Source organism: Populus euphratica, unplaced genomic scaffold (genome assembly GCF_000495115.2).
Source record: "Populus euphratica unplaced genomic scaffold, PopEup_1.0 scaffold160.1, whole genome shotgun sequence".
NCBI lineage: Eukaryota > Viridiplantae > Streptophyta > Magnoliopsida > Malpighiales > Salicaceae > Populus > Populus euphratica.
Window position 1 is genome coordinate 306,286 of NW_011500045.1, and position 14,453 is coordinate 320,738.

Below are 14,453 nucleotides of genomic sequence, written 5' to 3' on the forward strand. Positions count from 1 at the left end.
TTGCACTTTTTTTTTTGTTTCTTTCCATGGTTGACAACCAATAAATTCCTAGGCTTGGAAGAGTCACAACCCTTCTAACTACCAATTCTCCACCAATGTACCAAGATCTCCAAAATCTAACTCAGCTACTAAAAATGCTAGTTGTGGCCACTGGCCACACAAGAGTAGCACGCAGGAGTAGTTAAGGGCCTTACATCTCCACAGTAGATGGTGCCTTTGTTAGCACCACCACATCTACCTTCTAACTTGGAGAAGTAAGGGGCATTCTCCAAGTATATATTCAAGGAGAAGTAAGGGCAAAATAACATCGCAAAAACTTGGAGAGGGTGTTGTTATTCTCAGAGCCCCTATAAAAATAGCTCGTGTTGCTATGAGGGGCATTCTCCAAGTATATATTCAAGATGCAACAAAGGAAAGGTTGAGGATAAAATAGCATGCAGCCATAAACATAGGATGAGCCACCATCATTCTTCATCAAAGGCTTTATGGAGTAGTTTTAATAGAAAGAGGGCTTGTGTGAAAGTTAGATTTGTAGTGGTATGAACCTAAAAGGTATAGTTATATGACCTTTATCAGGTAAAGGTCTATTCACTGTCAAGTTAAAAGGGACATAGCAGTTCACTGACCTTGGTGGGAAGAATTGAAGATCTTGGACTGACTGACTGCAAGAAAAGAAAAGGAAAAAAGCAAAAGAAAGATGATAAGAGTGGAGCGATGGATGTGGCCTTGATTTTAACAAATCCTTTTGACTGTAACTGAAAAGGGTTTTTCTGGGCCTCTATTTTCTTTGCCTTGAGAGGGAGAGATAGAGAGAGAAGGGATTAGGAAATGGAGACAAAGAGAAAAGTGTGAGAGAAGCAATAATAAATCCCTCAACCCATCTACTCCTGCCAGTTTTCATGGGGTGGAGTCCCCCAGGTTGCCGCCCTTTCATTTCAAAATTTTCAAATCCCACCAAATTCCCATTCACTGCATGCCAGTGGACACCGAATTTCCTGTATGAAGAAGCATGGTGGGCCTAAATATAGACAAATCACAGGCTAATGAAACTGTTCTTGCTTCGTCTTTACCAGCTGGACGTTTCCCATTTACTTTATTTTTCCTTTTGTTATGAACTACATTTGATTTGATTTGAGGGAGTATTGATTTCATGTTAATCCATTCTTTCCACACATATAAATGAATGAATTCAGTCAATTGGGTTTTTCTGGTTGTGAATCTGTTTTTTTTTATCAATTATTCAAGCCAAAACTGGAATTGCTTTTGTAGTGACCCCTTGCCACTTTAGGCCTTCGTTCCCATGTAATCTAATATTATAGGTGACAAGCACAATGGTCATCTTACCATTGCATGGACACACCTACGTGGGTTCGAGGTTATATGAATAGCCTAGAATCCGAGGTAAAGGATCATCTTCAAGAGGGAAAAAATACTTCATCTTCTTCATCTTTCTCAAACCTAAATACTCCACAACTAAACATACACATACTCAACCTCACAAGGCTCTCATATTCTACATAAACTGACTTAGAAATCAGATGGTGCAAATCTTTTAGAAGGACTTACTTTGTAGGAGTTTCAATTATTCAACCTAGCCTCCTACGCCTTTCAATTCACAATAGCCTTAGAAAGATCATAATAATTTGGAGGTTTTCAAAAACCTCATTTATGGTTTGTTTATGAGAAATTAACTTTCAGAAAAAAAAAAACTAGTTTCATTATCGTATTTGCACTTTTTTTTTTGTTTCTTTCCATGGTTGACAACCAATAAATTCCTAGGCTTGGAAGAGTCACAACCCTTCTAACTACCAATTCTCCACCAATGTACCAAGATCTCCAAAATCTAACTCAGCTACTAAAAATGCTAGTTGTGGCCACTGGCCACACAAGAGTAGCACGCAGGAGTAGTTAAGGGCCTTACATCTCCACAGTAGATGGTGCCTTTGTTAGCATCACCACATCTACCTTCTAATATATGCAGACAACTGCTTTTCAAGGAGAAGTAAGGGCAAAATAACATCGCAAAAACTTGGAGAGGGTGTTGTTATTCTCAGAGCCCCTATAAAAATAGCTCGTGTTGCTATGAGGGGCATTCTCCAAGTATATATTCAAGATGCAACAAAGGAAAGGTTGAGGATAAAATAGCATGCAGCCATAAACATAGGATGAGCCACCATCATTCTTCATCAAAGGCTTTATGGAGTAGTTTTAATAGAAAGAGGGCTTGTGTGAAAGTTAGATTTGTAGTGGTATGAACCTAAAAGGTATAGTTATATGACCTTTATCAGGTAAAGGTCTATTCACTGTCAAAATACTCATTTTCGAAAGGACTTCATCTTCAGTAAAATGAACATAGATAGTTATACTAGTTTGACTAACCTTAGATAGTATGTGCAAAATTTTCATAGTAGCTTAACTAATATTGTAAAACTTTAATGTTATATGTAAAATTATACCAATAAACTTCTAGGAGATGGTCCAAATCTGATACCATAACTTAAACCCTAATTTTATCCTTAGTTTTGAGGATCCATGTGTGTATCCCATAGACCATTTTAGCATAAGCATTTCGATCAAGAGAAGCTGTATAACATTGTTTGTCATCGCTAAAAAAAAAACAAGATGAGAGTATTAAGCCTTATCTACAAGGTTCAATGAAAACTATTAAGCTCTACAACATTATTTTCATAAAATTGTGCTTTTATTTTTTTCCGTATGCATGAATGTGTATATATTTATGTCTCAAATAAGAATAAAAATTATGTCCACAAGTCTCTTATTTTTAGGACAAATATTATTTTTTTTATGAATGGTCTAATCAACAAGTCTTTTATATTTAGAAATGGACATTAAATTCTTTGAATGGTTTAATTGATAAGTCCTTTATTTTAAAAAATGAACGTCAAATTTCATTAATGGTCTAATCAATAAGTCTTTTATTTTAGAAACAAACATCAAATATTTTGTGAATAGCCGACAAGTCTTAAATTTTTATGGATGGACATCAAATTTTTTAAATGGCCTAATCGACAAGTCTTTTATTTTTAGAAACAAGCATCAAAAAAAATTTTAATAGCCTAATTGAGAAGTCTCTTATTTTTATGGATAAACATCTAATATTATGAATAGCATGATCGATGAGCTTTTTATATTTAGATACGGACATCATTTTTTTGTAAATGGTATAATCGACGAGTCTTATATTTTTAGGAATGGGTGTTGAATTTTTCACAAAAGACATTAGAAATAAATTGCAAATAAGATCAAAAATTAATTTAGACACTTAAATGCATGCAATTTAAAAGAAAACATATATTAAAGGTAACATTTTGTTTGAAAGGATATGGTAAAGGTGATGTTTATTTTTTCTTAAATATAATCAACCCCTTATTTGAATCTATAAAATCAATGTTTATTTTAAGATTTTTAGTTTTCTTTAATTAATAGGTGGCAACTCCTCTACTTCTTCTTTTTTTTCTTTTTCAATTTCCCTTTTATTTTGAAAGTCCAAAACACACCAAACTCTCGTGGGCAACAAGGACTCAACCAGCTCATTAACCCATTAGCAAGTTGGTTTTAACATCAGACAAACGCTTTAACTCCATCAAATTAAGGCTAGCACTAGAGGTCTTCATCTCTTATCATAGCAACAATAGTTCCTTCTCAGCCACCAGCCTCACCTGCACCACCATCAACCTTAATTAGGACCACCACACCACGATTGAAGCTCTACCAACAAGCAACGCCCTATCCAGTCTAGGTAACTTTCCTTCTTTTATCTTCTTTAATTTATTGTTACAAAAAGCATGCAGAACGTGAAATGATTCACGTTTTGCAGAGGCTATCAATTTGATCAGTAGGCTAGACCAATAACCAAATTATATTGAGTGGATTTAAGCTCAACCAGTATGCCTGGTTTAGGTCTAGCTCACTTATACCAAAAATAAAAAAAACTAAAAAAAAAGAAAAAACATTTATAGGGCCATCTATCTCATCACACAAATCAGATTGTGTTGGGCCTGACCCCATCCCGTATACATGGGTTTGGGCCTCACAAAGTAGGCCACAATCTAGGCTTTGTTTGTTTGCAGAGCACCAAACTCTCGTGGGCAACAAGAACTCAACCAGCTCATTAACCTATTAGCAAGTTGGTTTTAACATCAGACGAACACTTTAACTCCAGCAAATTAAGGCTAGCACTAGAGGTCTTCATCTCTTATCATAGCAACAATAGTTCCTTCTCAGCCACCAGCCTCACCTGCACCACCATCAACCTTAATTAGGACCACCACACCACGATTGAAGCTCTACCAACAAGCAACGCCCTATCCAGCCTAGGTAACTTTCCTTCTTTTATCTTCTTTAATTTATTGTTAGCCTCAATTTTTCAGGAAAACACTTTCCTAAAAACCAAACCAAATTTTTCTTTGACTGGAAAGTGTTTTTCATTGACCAACTTTCCTAACAACAAACAAACACAAGAAAGTTTGGAAAGTGATTTCCCGGAAATCACTTTCTGAAAAACAAACACAGCCTAAAAGAAAAACACTTTCCTAAAAACCAAGCTAAATTTTTCTTTGACTGAAAAGTATTTTTCATTGACCAGAAAGTGTTTTCCGTTGACCGGAAAGTATTTTTCATTGACCAGAAAGTATTTTCTGTTGACCAATTTTTCTAATGACAAACAAACACGGGAAAATTTGAAAAGTGGTCTCCCAAAAACGACTTTTCAAGAAACAAACATGGCCCTAGAGTAGGAGTTTGAACATCACATATTATAGATAGGTTCATAACCTATATCATAGTTATTTAAGGCATTGTTTAATTATAATATATAAATTTATTATAATTGTATTTGATATACTGATGTAGCAAATTACAAATGTGTGCGAGAGATTACAAGCAAATAAAGGATTTAAAAAAGTTTGAAATTTTTTTTTTCCTTTTAAGAATTATATCCAAAATTTTCATTAGCATGTAAAGAAGAGAAGGGCTCATCTATTAGGCTGTCAAGTAAAGAGAAAGAGGTAATTGTAAAACAATAAAAGACAAATAGAATCAAAAAAATAAATAATACATGGAAGGCATGTTGGATACCTCAAACAATGATTTGTAATGTAAAAAAGAGTAAAAATCTATAGGCATAGCATCACAGATCATAATAAGAAGCAATGAAAGAATATGAGGTTTAAAATCAAACCTTTAATGATGATGAGGATATTGTTCGTTTTTTTCAAAGGTGAAAGTAAGTGAGCAAATGTATCAGATGTAGCTATGTTTTCCAAGTTTTTTTGAGCTTGAATTACGCTTCCACACTCATTTTCATAACTATTTTAATCAAGAAGTTAAATAGATGCATTAAAAAAAAATCATAAGTTAAGAACCATCTAATTTAGCATGTGTTAAGGACAAAAAAAAAATTGTAAAGGAAGTGAGTAAGGAAGGGTAAACTTCCCTAAGTTATGCTATAGCTTCAAAATCAAGTGCATATCGTGCTTCACAGTTCAAGCTTGTTTTCTTATTTGGTGATATGTTTTGGGATGATGTCTCCAAGAAATTAAGAGCAATCCTAAGTTATGTCACAGTATTCTATGAAGTACATGGACCTATAGGAACCTGTTTTATAGAGTTTAATGGAGTAGATGTCTCAGGTGTAGTAGATGATTTAGCTTCTGTAGATAGTGTTTCTAGAGGATGGATGTTTTTATTTATAGTGTCATCAAAGATATTAGTAATGATAATCTCACATCTATTGGTAGTGAATCTAAAATCATGAAAACAAAGCTAAAAAATCATGCTTTTAACTTTGCTACCATTGCAGTCGGAATAACTAAAGGATCAATAAATTTTTTATCATAAACATAATGGTGGGCTAATGATCGAAAAACATTCTTAGCAATTTCCCAAATAGAGTGGGCTAATGATCAAAAAACATTCTTAGCAATTTCCCAAATAGAAGGAAATTTATGGCATCTTCTCCATCAGTAACAAGGCATTCTAAGCAAAACCTATGATATAAAATTGATGACATGTTCATTAATAAGAAGTTTGTGATAATGCATTTGAGGAACATGAATTGTTTGCCTTTTTTTATTTACCAGCTTCATATTGTTTTAGTTGAGAAATTAGATGAGTTACCATGGGACTGGAAAAGAGGTAATAGCATCATAATCTATGCAGTTGTAATTGTTTTCACCCCCATTAAGTTTTTTGTTGTATTATGGACAACTTGGATACCAACAGCATTGGGACAATCAAAGTCAACAATCAAAACTTGACAGGTGAATCTCAAATGCTGTAACATAAAAGAAATAAATGTTATAAGGGTGTTGTTAAATGAAATTAAAAAATTAATTATATGAAGAAGTTGAAGCATGTTATCAACATTAATAATAGAGGGTGAAAAAAATAATCTTGTGCTCATAATGATTCAAGCAAAGAATTTCATGTGTTGTTCTCCTTTTTTCTTTGATTTGTTTCTTTATCGATAAAACAACATTCAAGAATGAGGGGAGTTATTGGATTTCAACATGTAGTTGTGCAAAGTTGAAGGCACAATTGATTCAAAAGGATGGTGAAAAAATTATTAGTTTGAAAAAAATTTAAAACTAGTAAAGCATAAGAGAGATGGCTGCTATTAGGATAACTTAAAAATATTTATATGTTAAGCATTCTAGTATGTCTGGATTGAAGTACCAAAAAGAGGCAGTTGTACCTTTAAGATTTGGTTTTCCTTGTAAAAAAAAAGAGGTTTTTTAAAATAAAATGAAAAGGAAATTAATTGAATTAGAATAATAATAAAAATCTGAAAGATTTTTTTTAGGAAAAAAATTAAATGGAAGTTGAAATTACCCTTAAATTTTGTGACATGAAATCCAACAAACACAATGATGACTGGAGATGGTAGGTTGCGAAGAGCGAGTTAATCAAAGTATCGGGCATTATCACCCCAAAGAGTTATGCGAAGCTACTCACCACTTGGAAAAAAAACATAAATCAAATTTGATCAATAAGTTTGACAAAAGTAAAGTAATTGCATTTTATTTTTGAACTTACCGTGTGTTCTCAAGCATGAATTCTCTTTTATTTTCGAGCATATGTCCATGAACCATAACTTGTTCGAGTGGCTGCAATGCTTTTAGTCTTCCAAAAACATCTTAATTAATAGGAAATAATAATTTTAAGTGATCTTGTCAAATTTAATTAAATAATAGAAATGTTTTATAACAGGCTAAAATGAATGAAATAGATGGCAAACCTGTAAGAATTCTAGATCCTTTTAACTTGGTGATAATATATGCATAGTCAATAAAATTGAAGTAGTATGTAGGAATATAAGGTTGAATAGATTCAATGGGTGCAATTTTTGTGTTAGATTTGAGATCAACTACAACATCTTGTAAAACAACTATGTTTATTGCTCTGTTTTCATAAGTATAAAATCATTTGATTTCATAGTGATTTCCTTCAATAATTATTGCTGTAAATGTTGGGAAATCCCTTACTTTAGCTAAATCTTGAATAGCTCCACCCTATATAAAAAGATGATTAATATTGGAATGAAAAAAATAATTGTTCATCATGTGAACAACAAAATGGAATAGAATTTTCAATGCAATATATAATAAGGTTTTGTAAATTATTTAAAAAAGATTTTTTTTTACCTTGGAAGGGAGGTATTGGCACCACTAGAACATTAAGCCAAAAGACTGGTTTGCTTGTATAAAATATCTGAAACTTGTCTAACCTCTATAAAATTTTCTATAAATTATATAAAGCAAATGTAATGCAAAAGGTTTGTCTAGTTTTTTAAGCATGTACATAATGAAGTTGAGTGTAAATTATATATAGAAGTGAAATAAGTGAAATAAGCCAAAAGATTGCTTAATTCAATGTCTTACTTAATATGAAAGTACTTGTTCATTCTTAAGCAATAATCAATCTTCATCTTTCTAAACTTCATTGTAATATCTTCCGATCTAATATCACCATCGTTGATATTAGGTTGAGTTATCTTATATATGTTGAAGAAATCACCAATACATCACCATTAAAATTGATTTGGACCAAGACTTACTTTTCTTGTCATTTAAAATCTATTTACATTTTTTTTATCTTTGAAAACAAATCCATCAATTATTTTCAACCAAGTTATTGTTAATTTAATTTCTCTTGAGTTTTTTTTTGTTACTTAGCTTAATTTCCAGATCTAGCTCTCTGTGGATATGACCTCGATCTTACCGAGTTAATTGCTACATCGCACACTCGTGCACTTGCGAGTTAAAACAAGCCGATCATAAAAAGCGGTCAAGCAATTTTGGCGCCGTTGCCGGGGAGCTAGCAAGCAAAGGTAACAAATTTAGATTTGATTATTGGAAAACTAAAAAAAATCATATAAAAAAAAATTAAATTAAATTGGCTTTTGAACTAAAATATTAATTAGCTTAGTATGTAAACATAAATTAAGTCTAACATTTATGTATATTGTATTTAATATCAGTTTCTTAAGAATATAAAGTCATTGTACTCCGTAAATATATAAATATAATTATTGTATATATTTGTATGGATGAAGTTGTTTGAAAAACAATGATTGATGGGGTAATAATCTAGGATGATTGGATCAGGTAAATAAAATTGTGTTGGAATGTGAAACAAGTTTAGTCAATAATTTGAAACTTTCCGTTATAGAGGAAACTTTGCTAAAATTTCATAAGAAATTTTGGTGAACTTGTAAGTATACATTTGTTTATAAAACTTGCAAATCTTCTTGGTAATAATTGAGAATGTGATATTCAAACTTATAATGCTGCAACTAAAATCTCAAATAAATTTTTTCTTGGTCAGAAAAAATCTTTAAGGTAGATCTTGTCAATAAGCAAGCATATATTTTCAGCATTGAATAATTTTTAAGTATTTGTAGAATCAAAAGCTATGCTCAACAAAAAAAAATTGGTAGTCTAATTATTATATTTATTATTTAGCTTTTGTAATTGTTGGTCAATAATAATTATAAATATATCAACTTTGTAGTGATGCTCAACTATTAATGAATTTTTTTATGGCAAGATTGTGTTCATAGTTAAGCCTAAAATCAATATTTAAAAAAAAAAAGAATCGATTCTTCTTATCTCTTTCATGGTTCAATCTAAAATATTTTTATTATTTCATGTTTTAAAATTGAATACAAATGATGACGGGTTGAAGTAATAACCAAAATCAAAAATAAAATTTTACATGTAAACCAAACAAAAACCATAAAATATATCTAATGGATTAGTGAAACAAATTTGACCTAGACTCAAAAATAAAAACCACAAAACTAACATAAAAAGAAAAATTGGCAAATTAAAAAAAAAACTAACATATAAAAGCAAAATTGACATATTAAAAAAAATGTAATTATTAGATGCTAAATAAGAAAACTTACACTAAATACATATAATCAAAAATAAAATATAAAAAAAATCCAAACATAATCGATACAAACATATATATATATATATCCAATTAATTAGACAAAAAAATCATCTATAACAATAATTCAAAAATAAAGGCAAAACTAGCATATTCAAGAGAGAGAGCAAAAATGATAGAATTAAAGAAAAATACTCACTAAATTCTTAACAAAATCCCAAAATATGGAGAGAGAAAATAAATTTTAATTTTGGGTTAATAGTTATCTTGTTTTTCATAATTTTGGGTTAATAGTTATCTTGTTTTTATCGAAAATAAGTCAATAGCCTTTGCCCTCTTTCCTTTGTGTTCTTGTTCCTACTGTTTACCATTTGTGTTCGGCTCTATATAGAGAGGAGGGCAAAGATAATTGAATTGGGAAAAGTTTTGTGTTTGTTAATTCTTTCAACATGCAAGTGAGCATAAAGTAAAGGAAATCAAAGTGAAGGTATGGCTCCTTTGTGTTTGTGTATTCTTTGCAACCATAAAGTAAAGGAATAACCCATTTATTTAAAATAAAAAAAAAATATCATCCCACACGCAATAAAGAAAAAAATAAAAGACGTGATGATTTTATTGTGCAAAATGCAAAATGCATTATGTTCTCTCTTACATTCATTGTGAATTAAAATAGTGCTTTTTATATATACTTTGTTCATCAAACTTTTTTCTCTTTAATTACATCTTTTTATGGCTAAAATAATATCTAATTTATTACAAAAAGACATAATTAAAAGAAAGATAATCAAAGTATAAAACATGATAAACTTACATATGCATTATGAAACTAACATGAAAACATTCATTTTGATCCCCGTACTTTTCTTCTTTCCTGAAACATTCCCTTTGTTTTTTAAAAATTTTATTTTAGTTCAAAATCTTTTTTTTTTCAATCCCTTATTTAAAAGAAAAGAGAGAAAGCCACTAGAAAGTCAAAGAAATATATTGTTTCACTACATTTCAATCACAAAAAAAAATATTCTTGATGTTAATGAATTTCATTCACTAAAAAAAGTTTTATTAAGAATTTTTTTTCCCCTTTAATCATGCCACAAAAACTAGAGGGTTGGGAAATGATTTTTTTCTTTCAAATTAATTTGTGTTTTTAGACAAGTTTTGGGTAGTTTGAATTGATTTATTAGTTTATTGTTTCATAAAAATATTTATTAGATTTTTTTAAATAAAAATAAATTTAAAAAATCATTTTTTTTCAAAAAAATCGTGCCCAATTTTCCACCGGCATGTTCAATGGTTGAAAACTAGGATGGCATCCAACGTGTCATCTATATTTATTTTACAAAAAAAAAAAAACAGGATGGATGATATTTCCAACAAAAGAAAACAAAAAAGGCAAAAGGCTAAAAAAGCTTGGCTTAGCCTTTGCTTTTAATGGTATAGGCACGGTGGGTCCATGAATTTGGCTTCTTCTTTTTTTATTTTTTTTTATTTTTTATTTAAATATAAATTAATTAGAATAGATTAATTAAATATATACGTGGAATGTCTGATGTAGCAAGTACTTGATTTTAATTAAGATCAATGAAATGAATAAACTAAACAATTTTCAATGGTATTTTAATAAAATATCAATTAAATTTTACTTGCTTTATGAATAATATTGCAACATTTTTTATAATATTAAAAAGCTTTTTTTTTTTATGCAACCCTATATAATATTTTTCTTGTTTGATTTTATTCAATTGATTTCTTGTGTATATCTATTTTTATTATTGTTTGATTAAATAAAAACTTAGTTCTAAGAAACAATGTTATTAAAGATAATTAGGTTCATGACTCGTGTTCCGAAATCAGATATATTGATTTGCATCTAACTCTTCACTTTTTAGTTTAGTTTTTGGTTAAATGCTGGTAAAGTTTTGCTTATAAGTTTAAAAAAAGTGTGGCTAGCTAAGGTTAGTTAGATTTAAATACACATATGGTAAAAATTATAGTTAAAATTTATGTGCAGCAAAAAACATGTATAAAATGTTAAATAGTTATATAATTGCGATTACTTTTCAAAATATTTTTTACTTGAAAATGTATTAAAATAATATATTCTTATTTTTAAAAAAATTATTTTTGATATCAGTTGACACGACCAAAAAATTGATGTGTTTTTCTAAGTGTAGGAGTGTTAAAGTAATAAATAACTAGGCAAAACCGGGATCAAACCATAGAGAGGTTAACTATATAAATTATAAATAACAACAACAACAACAATAATAACAACAAGTTAAAGAGGACTTTGAGAGTGTAAGATTAATGTGATGATCAAACAATAAAAAAAAATATTAAAGTTAAAGGATCCATTAATGATATTTCAAACAAGTATAGTATAAAATCTTTTTATTACTCAACTGAAAACCACACACAAAGGAGGTTCCAATATGACTATAAATTGTTAACATGATTATATTAGTTATCTTATTCGAATAATGCTAATAATTGTAAATATTGTCAGGTATACCTATTTATAACTTATGTTAACAACAAATCAAGTTTCTTTTATAACATAGATGTAGATTATACTATATGGTTGGGCTATAAAAGTGTCAAGTATTTGTTGTACCAAGTGTTATACACATAAATCTAGATTAATCATTTAATAAGCAAAATATTAAAAGTGAACAATATAACAAATACAAAACATATTAGTATCAAATATTAAAGTTCATGTTGAGTTTACACTATACTTATTCTTACACCATTAATTTAACATTTTCATATTGACATAATAAACTTAACTAAACATAATGCAAAAAAGAAAAATAAATAAATAAAATAAGAACATAAATAAAATAAAAGTTAACTAAGAAAATGAAAAGCATAACCTTGATATTAATGAAAGAAAAGCATAAACATTACAAAAAATACAAAGAGAGAAAGCAAGAGCATGATCTTGATCTGGAAACCAAGATGCTTAAATGCATGGCAAATGCCTAAACTAAGATGTCTAAATGCATGGTAAATGCCTTCTTTTATAGGCTAAAATTTAGAACCATTGATTTGATGACTAATTGTTGAGTGGGTGGCCAACTCTTGATTTGGTGACAATCCTTATCTTCTTGTCTAAACAAAACGTCATTACTAACATTAGAATTCGAACATGCTCAATTCATAAAAGTTTTAGGAAATTATTTTAACTTTCTAACAACAAAAAATTGAGGTCATTTAGACTTTTAGAACTCAAGATATATGCTAAACACTGAACAATATTTAGGTTGCAAGATAAATTCGGACTTCTCCATTGTTGCTAAGATTTGGACCTCCAAACAAGAGAATTGAGTCTTGCATTCCTATGAATGTTTTAGGCCTATGTCTTAGCTTTCTAGCCATGTGAACCAAATTGAAATCCAATATTTACAGCTCCAGATATGACCCAATAACTAAACAGTGTTCTAGTTTGGACCAAACCAGCATCACTTTTCTAAGCTTCACCTTTTATTTGTTTTCTCAATTTCAGTAGTTGAACTCATCAATCAATTCTTTGATTTAGGTAATAGACCTACATTTAAAATGAATATTTACCATAAATTAAAGGTATCTTATAATATCAAACTTGTTATTGTATCTTATACTATCAGACTTGTTATTACAAAACATGTTTTAGTTAAAGAGTTATTGATACTTCAAGTGCAAAATGTTGATATGAAACCTTAAAAAAAATGCACTTTTAAATACTAATCATCAACGCATTAAAATGATTTAAAAACATCAAAAAAATATTAAGTTGAAGCAAAGAAAAAAATTATAAAAAATCAATTTTTTCCAAAAGAGTTTTTGAAGCACAAAAACAAACAGTATTTTACGAAACTCAGTTAAAAAAGCATGTAAAAACTGTTTCATGAAAATTGTGTTTCAAACTCAATTTTTTAGTGAGTCTCACAGTATAAAATGCAATTTTTACAGTTACAAAAGACCTTGGTAGGTTTTTTTGCACCACAAACGCAAAAGTAGATGCACCTCAAACACAACTTTGCAAAATCTTTTTTTTCCTTAGATTTTATTAAATCACTTTAATATGTGTCACTGTTTTTATTATCATTTAATTAAATAAAAAATTGATTCCAGAAAAAAAGAATTTAATGCAACTGAACCTGATTTGCAAGATACAATATCTTGATTTACATTTATCTCTTAATTTTTTAGTTTAGTCTTTGATTATTGATAATAATTTTATTTTTGTATTTATTAGCATAGATGATTTTTAATTTATTTAATTAAGAGGATACTTCATTTTTTTTATGATTAATTTCTTTTTTTAATATCAAAAACATATGAAAAACATCTATATTTTTATTTTTTTATATATTAAGAAATTTAATCCCATACTTAATGAGACATGTGCCAAGTGAATAGCACATACATATGTGACAAAATGACAAAGGGAATACGCTTCCAAATTTAAGTTTTAAAATGGTATGTGAGAAATAAATTCTCATGAATCTTTTTATTAGAGTGTAGTAGAAATATAAATTGAATTTTTATATTGGGAAACTCACTTGAAAATATCATAATAGAAGTCTTGAATGTCTTATTTATTTATTTTCAAATGTTGAAGCTAATTATTTTATAGTAATTATTTTTAAAATATTTTTTACTTAAAAAAATTAAAATATTATTTTTAACATTATTATATCAAATATAATATAAAAAGATCAAAAAATCTAATAAAAATAAAAAAATTAGAAAATTTTATAAAAAAATAATTTTTAAAATAAAAAATAGACAGGTTGAAATGATTTGTTAATCCATAACAAACATAAAATTTTGAATAGCAAAGGTGGCTAAATCAATGCCTAAATTGTTATAAAAAAACATAATTAAAAGAAAAAGAATCAAAATGTAAAACATAATAAACTTAAGTGTTCATTATTAAATTGACATGAAAACATTTATTTTGATCCCCATATTTTCCTTCTTTCCTAACACATTCCCTTTATTTTTTTAAAATTTTGTTTTAGTTTAAAATTTTATTTTTATTATTTTTTAAT

General features: G+C 28.9%; 1 protein-coding gene, 1 long non-coding RNA gene and 1 pseudogene across 3 annotated transcripts in view; all 3 read right to left on the reverse strand.

The window, feature by feature from the left end:
• Positions 1-1,123, reverse strand: part of LOC105107423 (desmoplakin) — a 4,817-nt gene extending 3,694 nt beyond the window's left edge. Inside the window, exon 1 of one of the 2 annotated variants that reach the window (XM_011001344.1) lies at positions 627-1,123. The gene's annotated coding sequence lies outside the window, so the exon portion shown is untranslated. The remainder of the gene's footprint in view (positions 1-626) is intronic. The other variant, XM_011001345.1, reaches the window with a different exon arrangement.
• Positions 1,124-5,194: 4,071 nt separating this feature from the next.
• Positions 5,195-6,366, reverse strand: LOC105107437 (uncharacterized; annotated as a pseudogene).
• A 291-nt stretch (positions 6,367-6,657) lies between these two features.
• Positions 6,658-7,757, reverse strand: LOC105107424 (uncharacterized). Its single transcript, XR_838876.1, has 4 exons — positions 7,259-7,757; positions 7,057-7,156; positions 6,853-6,977; positions 6,658-6,733 (listed from the first exon to the last, which is right to left on the reverse strand). It is a non-coding gene; the product is annotated as an uncharacterized LOC105107424 (long non-coding RNA).
• Between the last annotated feature and the right edge of the window lie 6,696 nt (positions 7,758-14,453).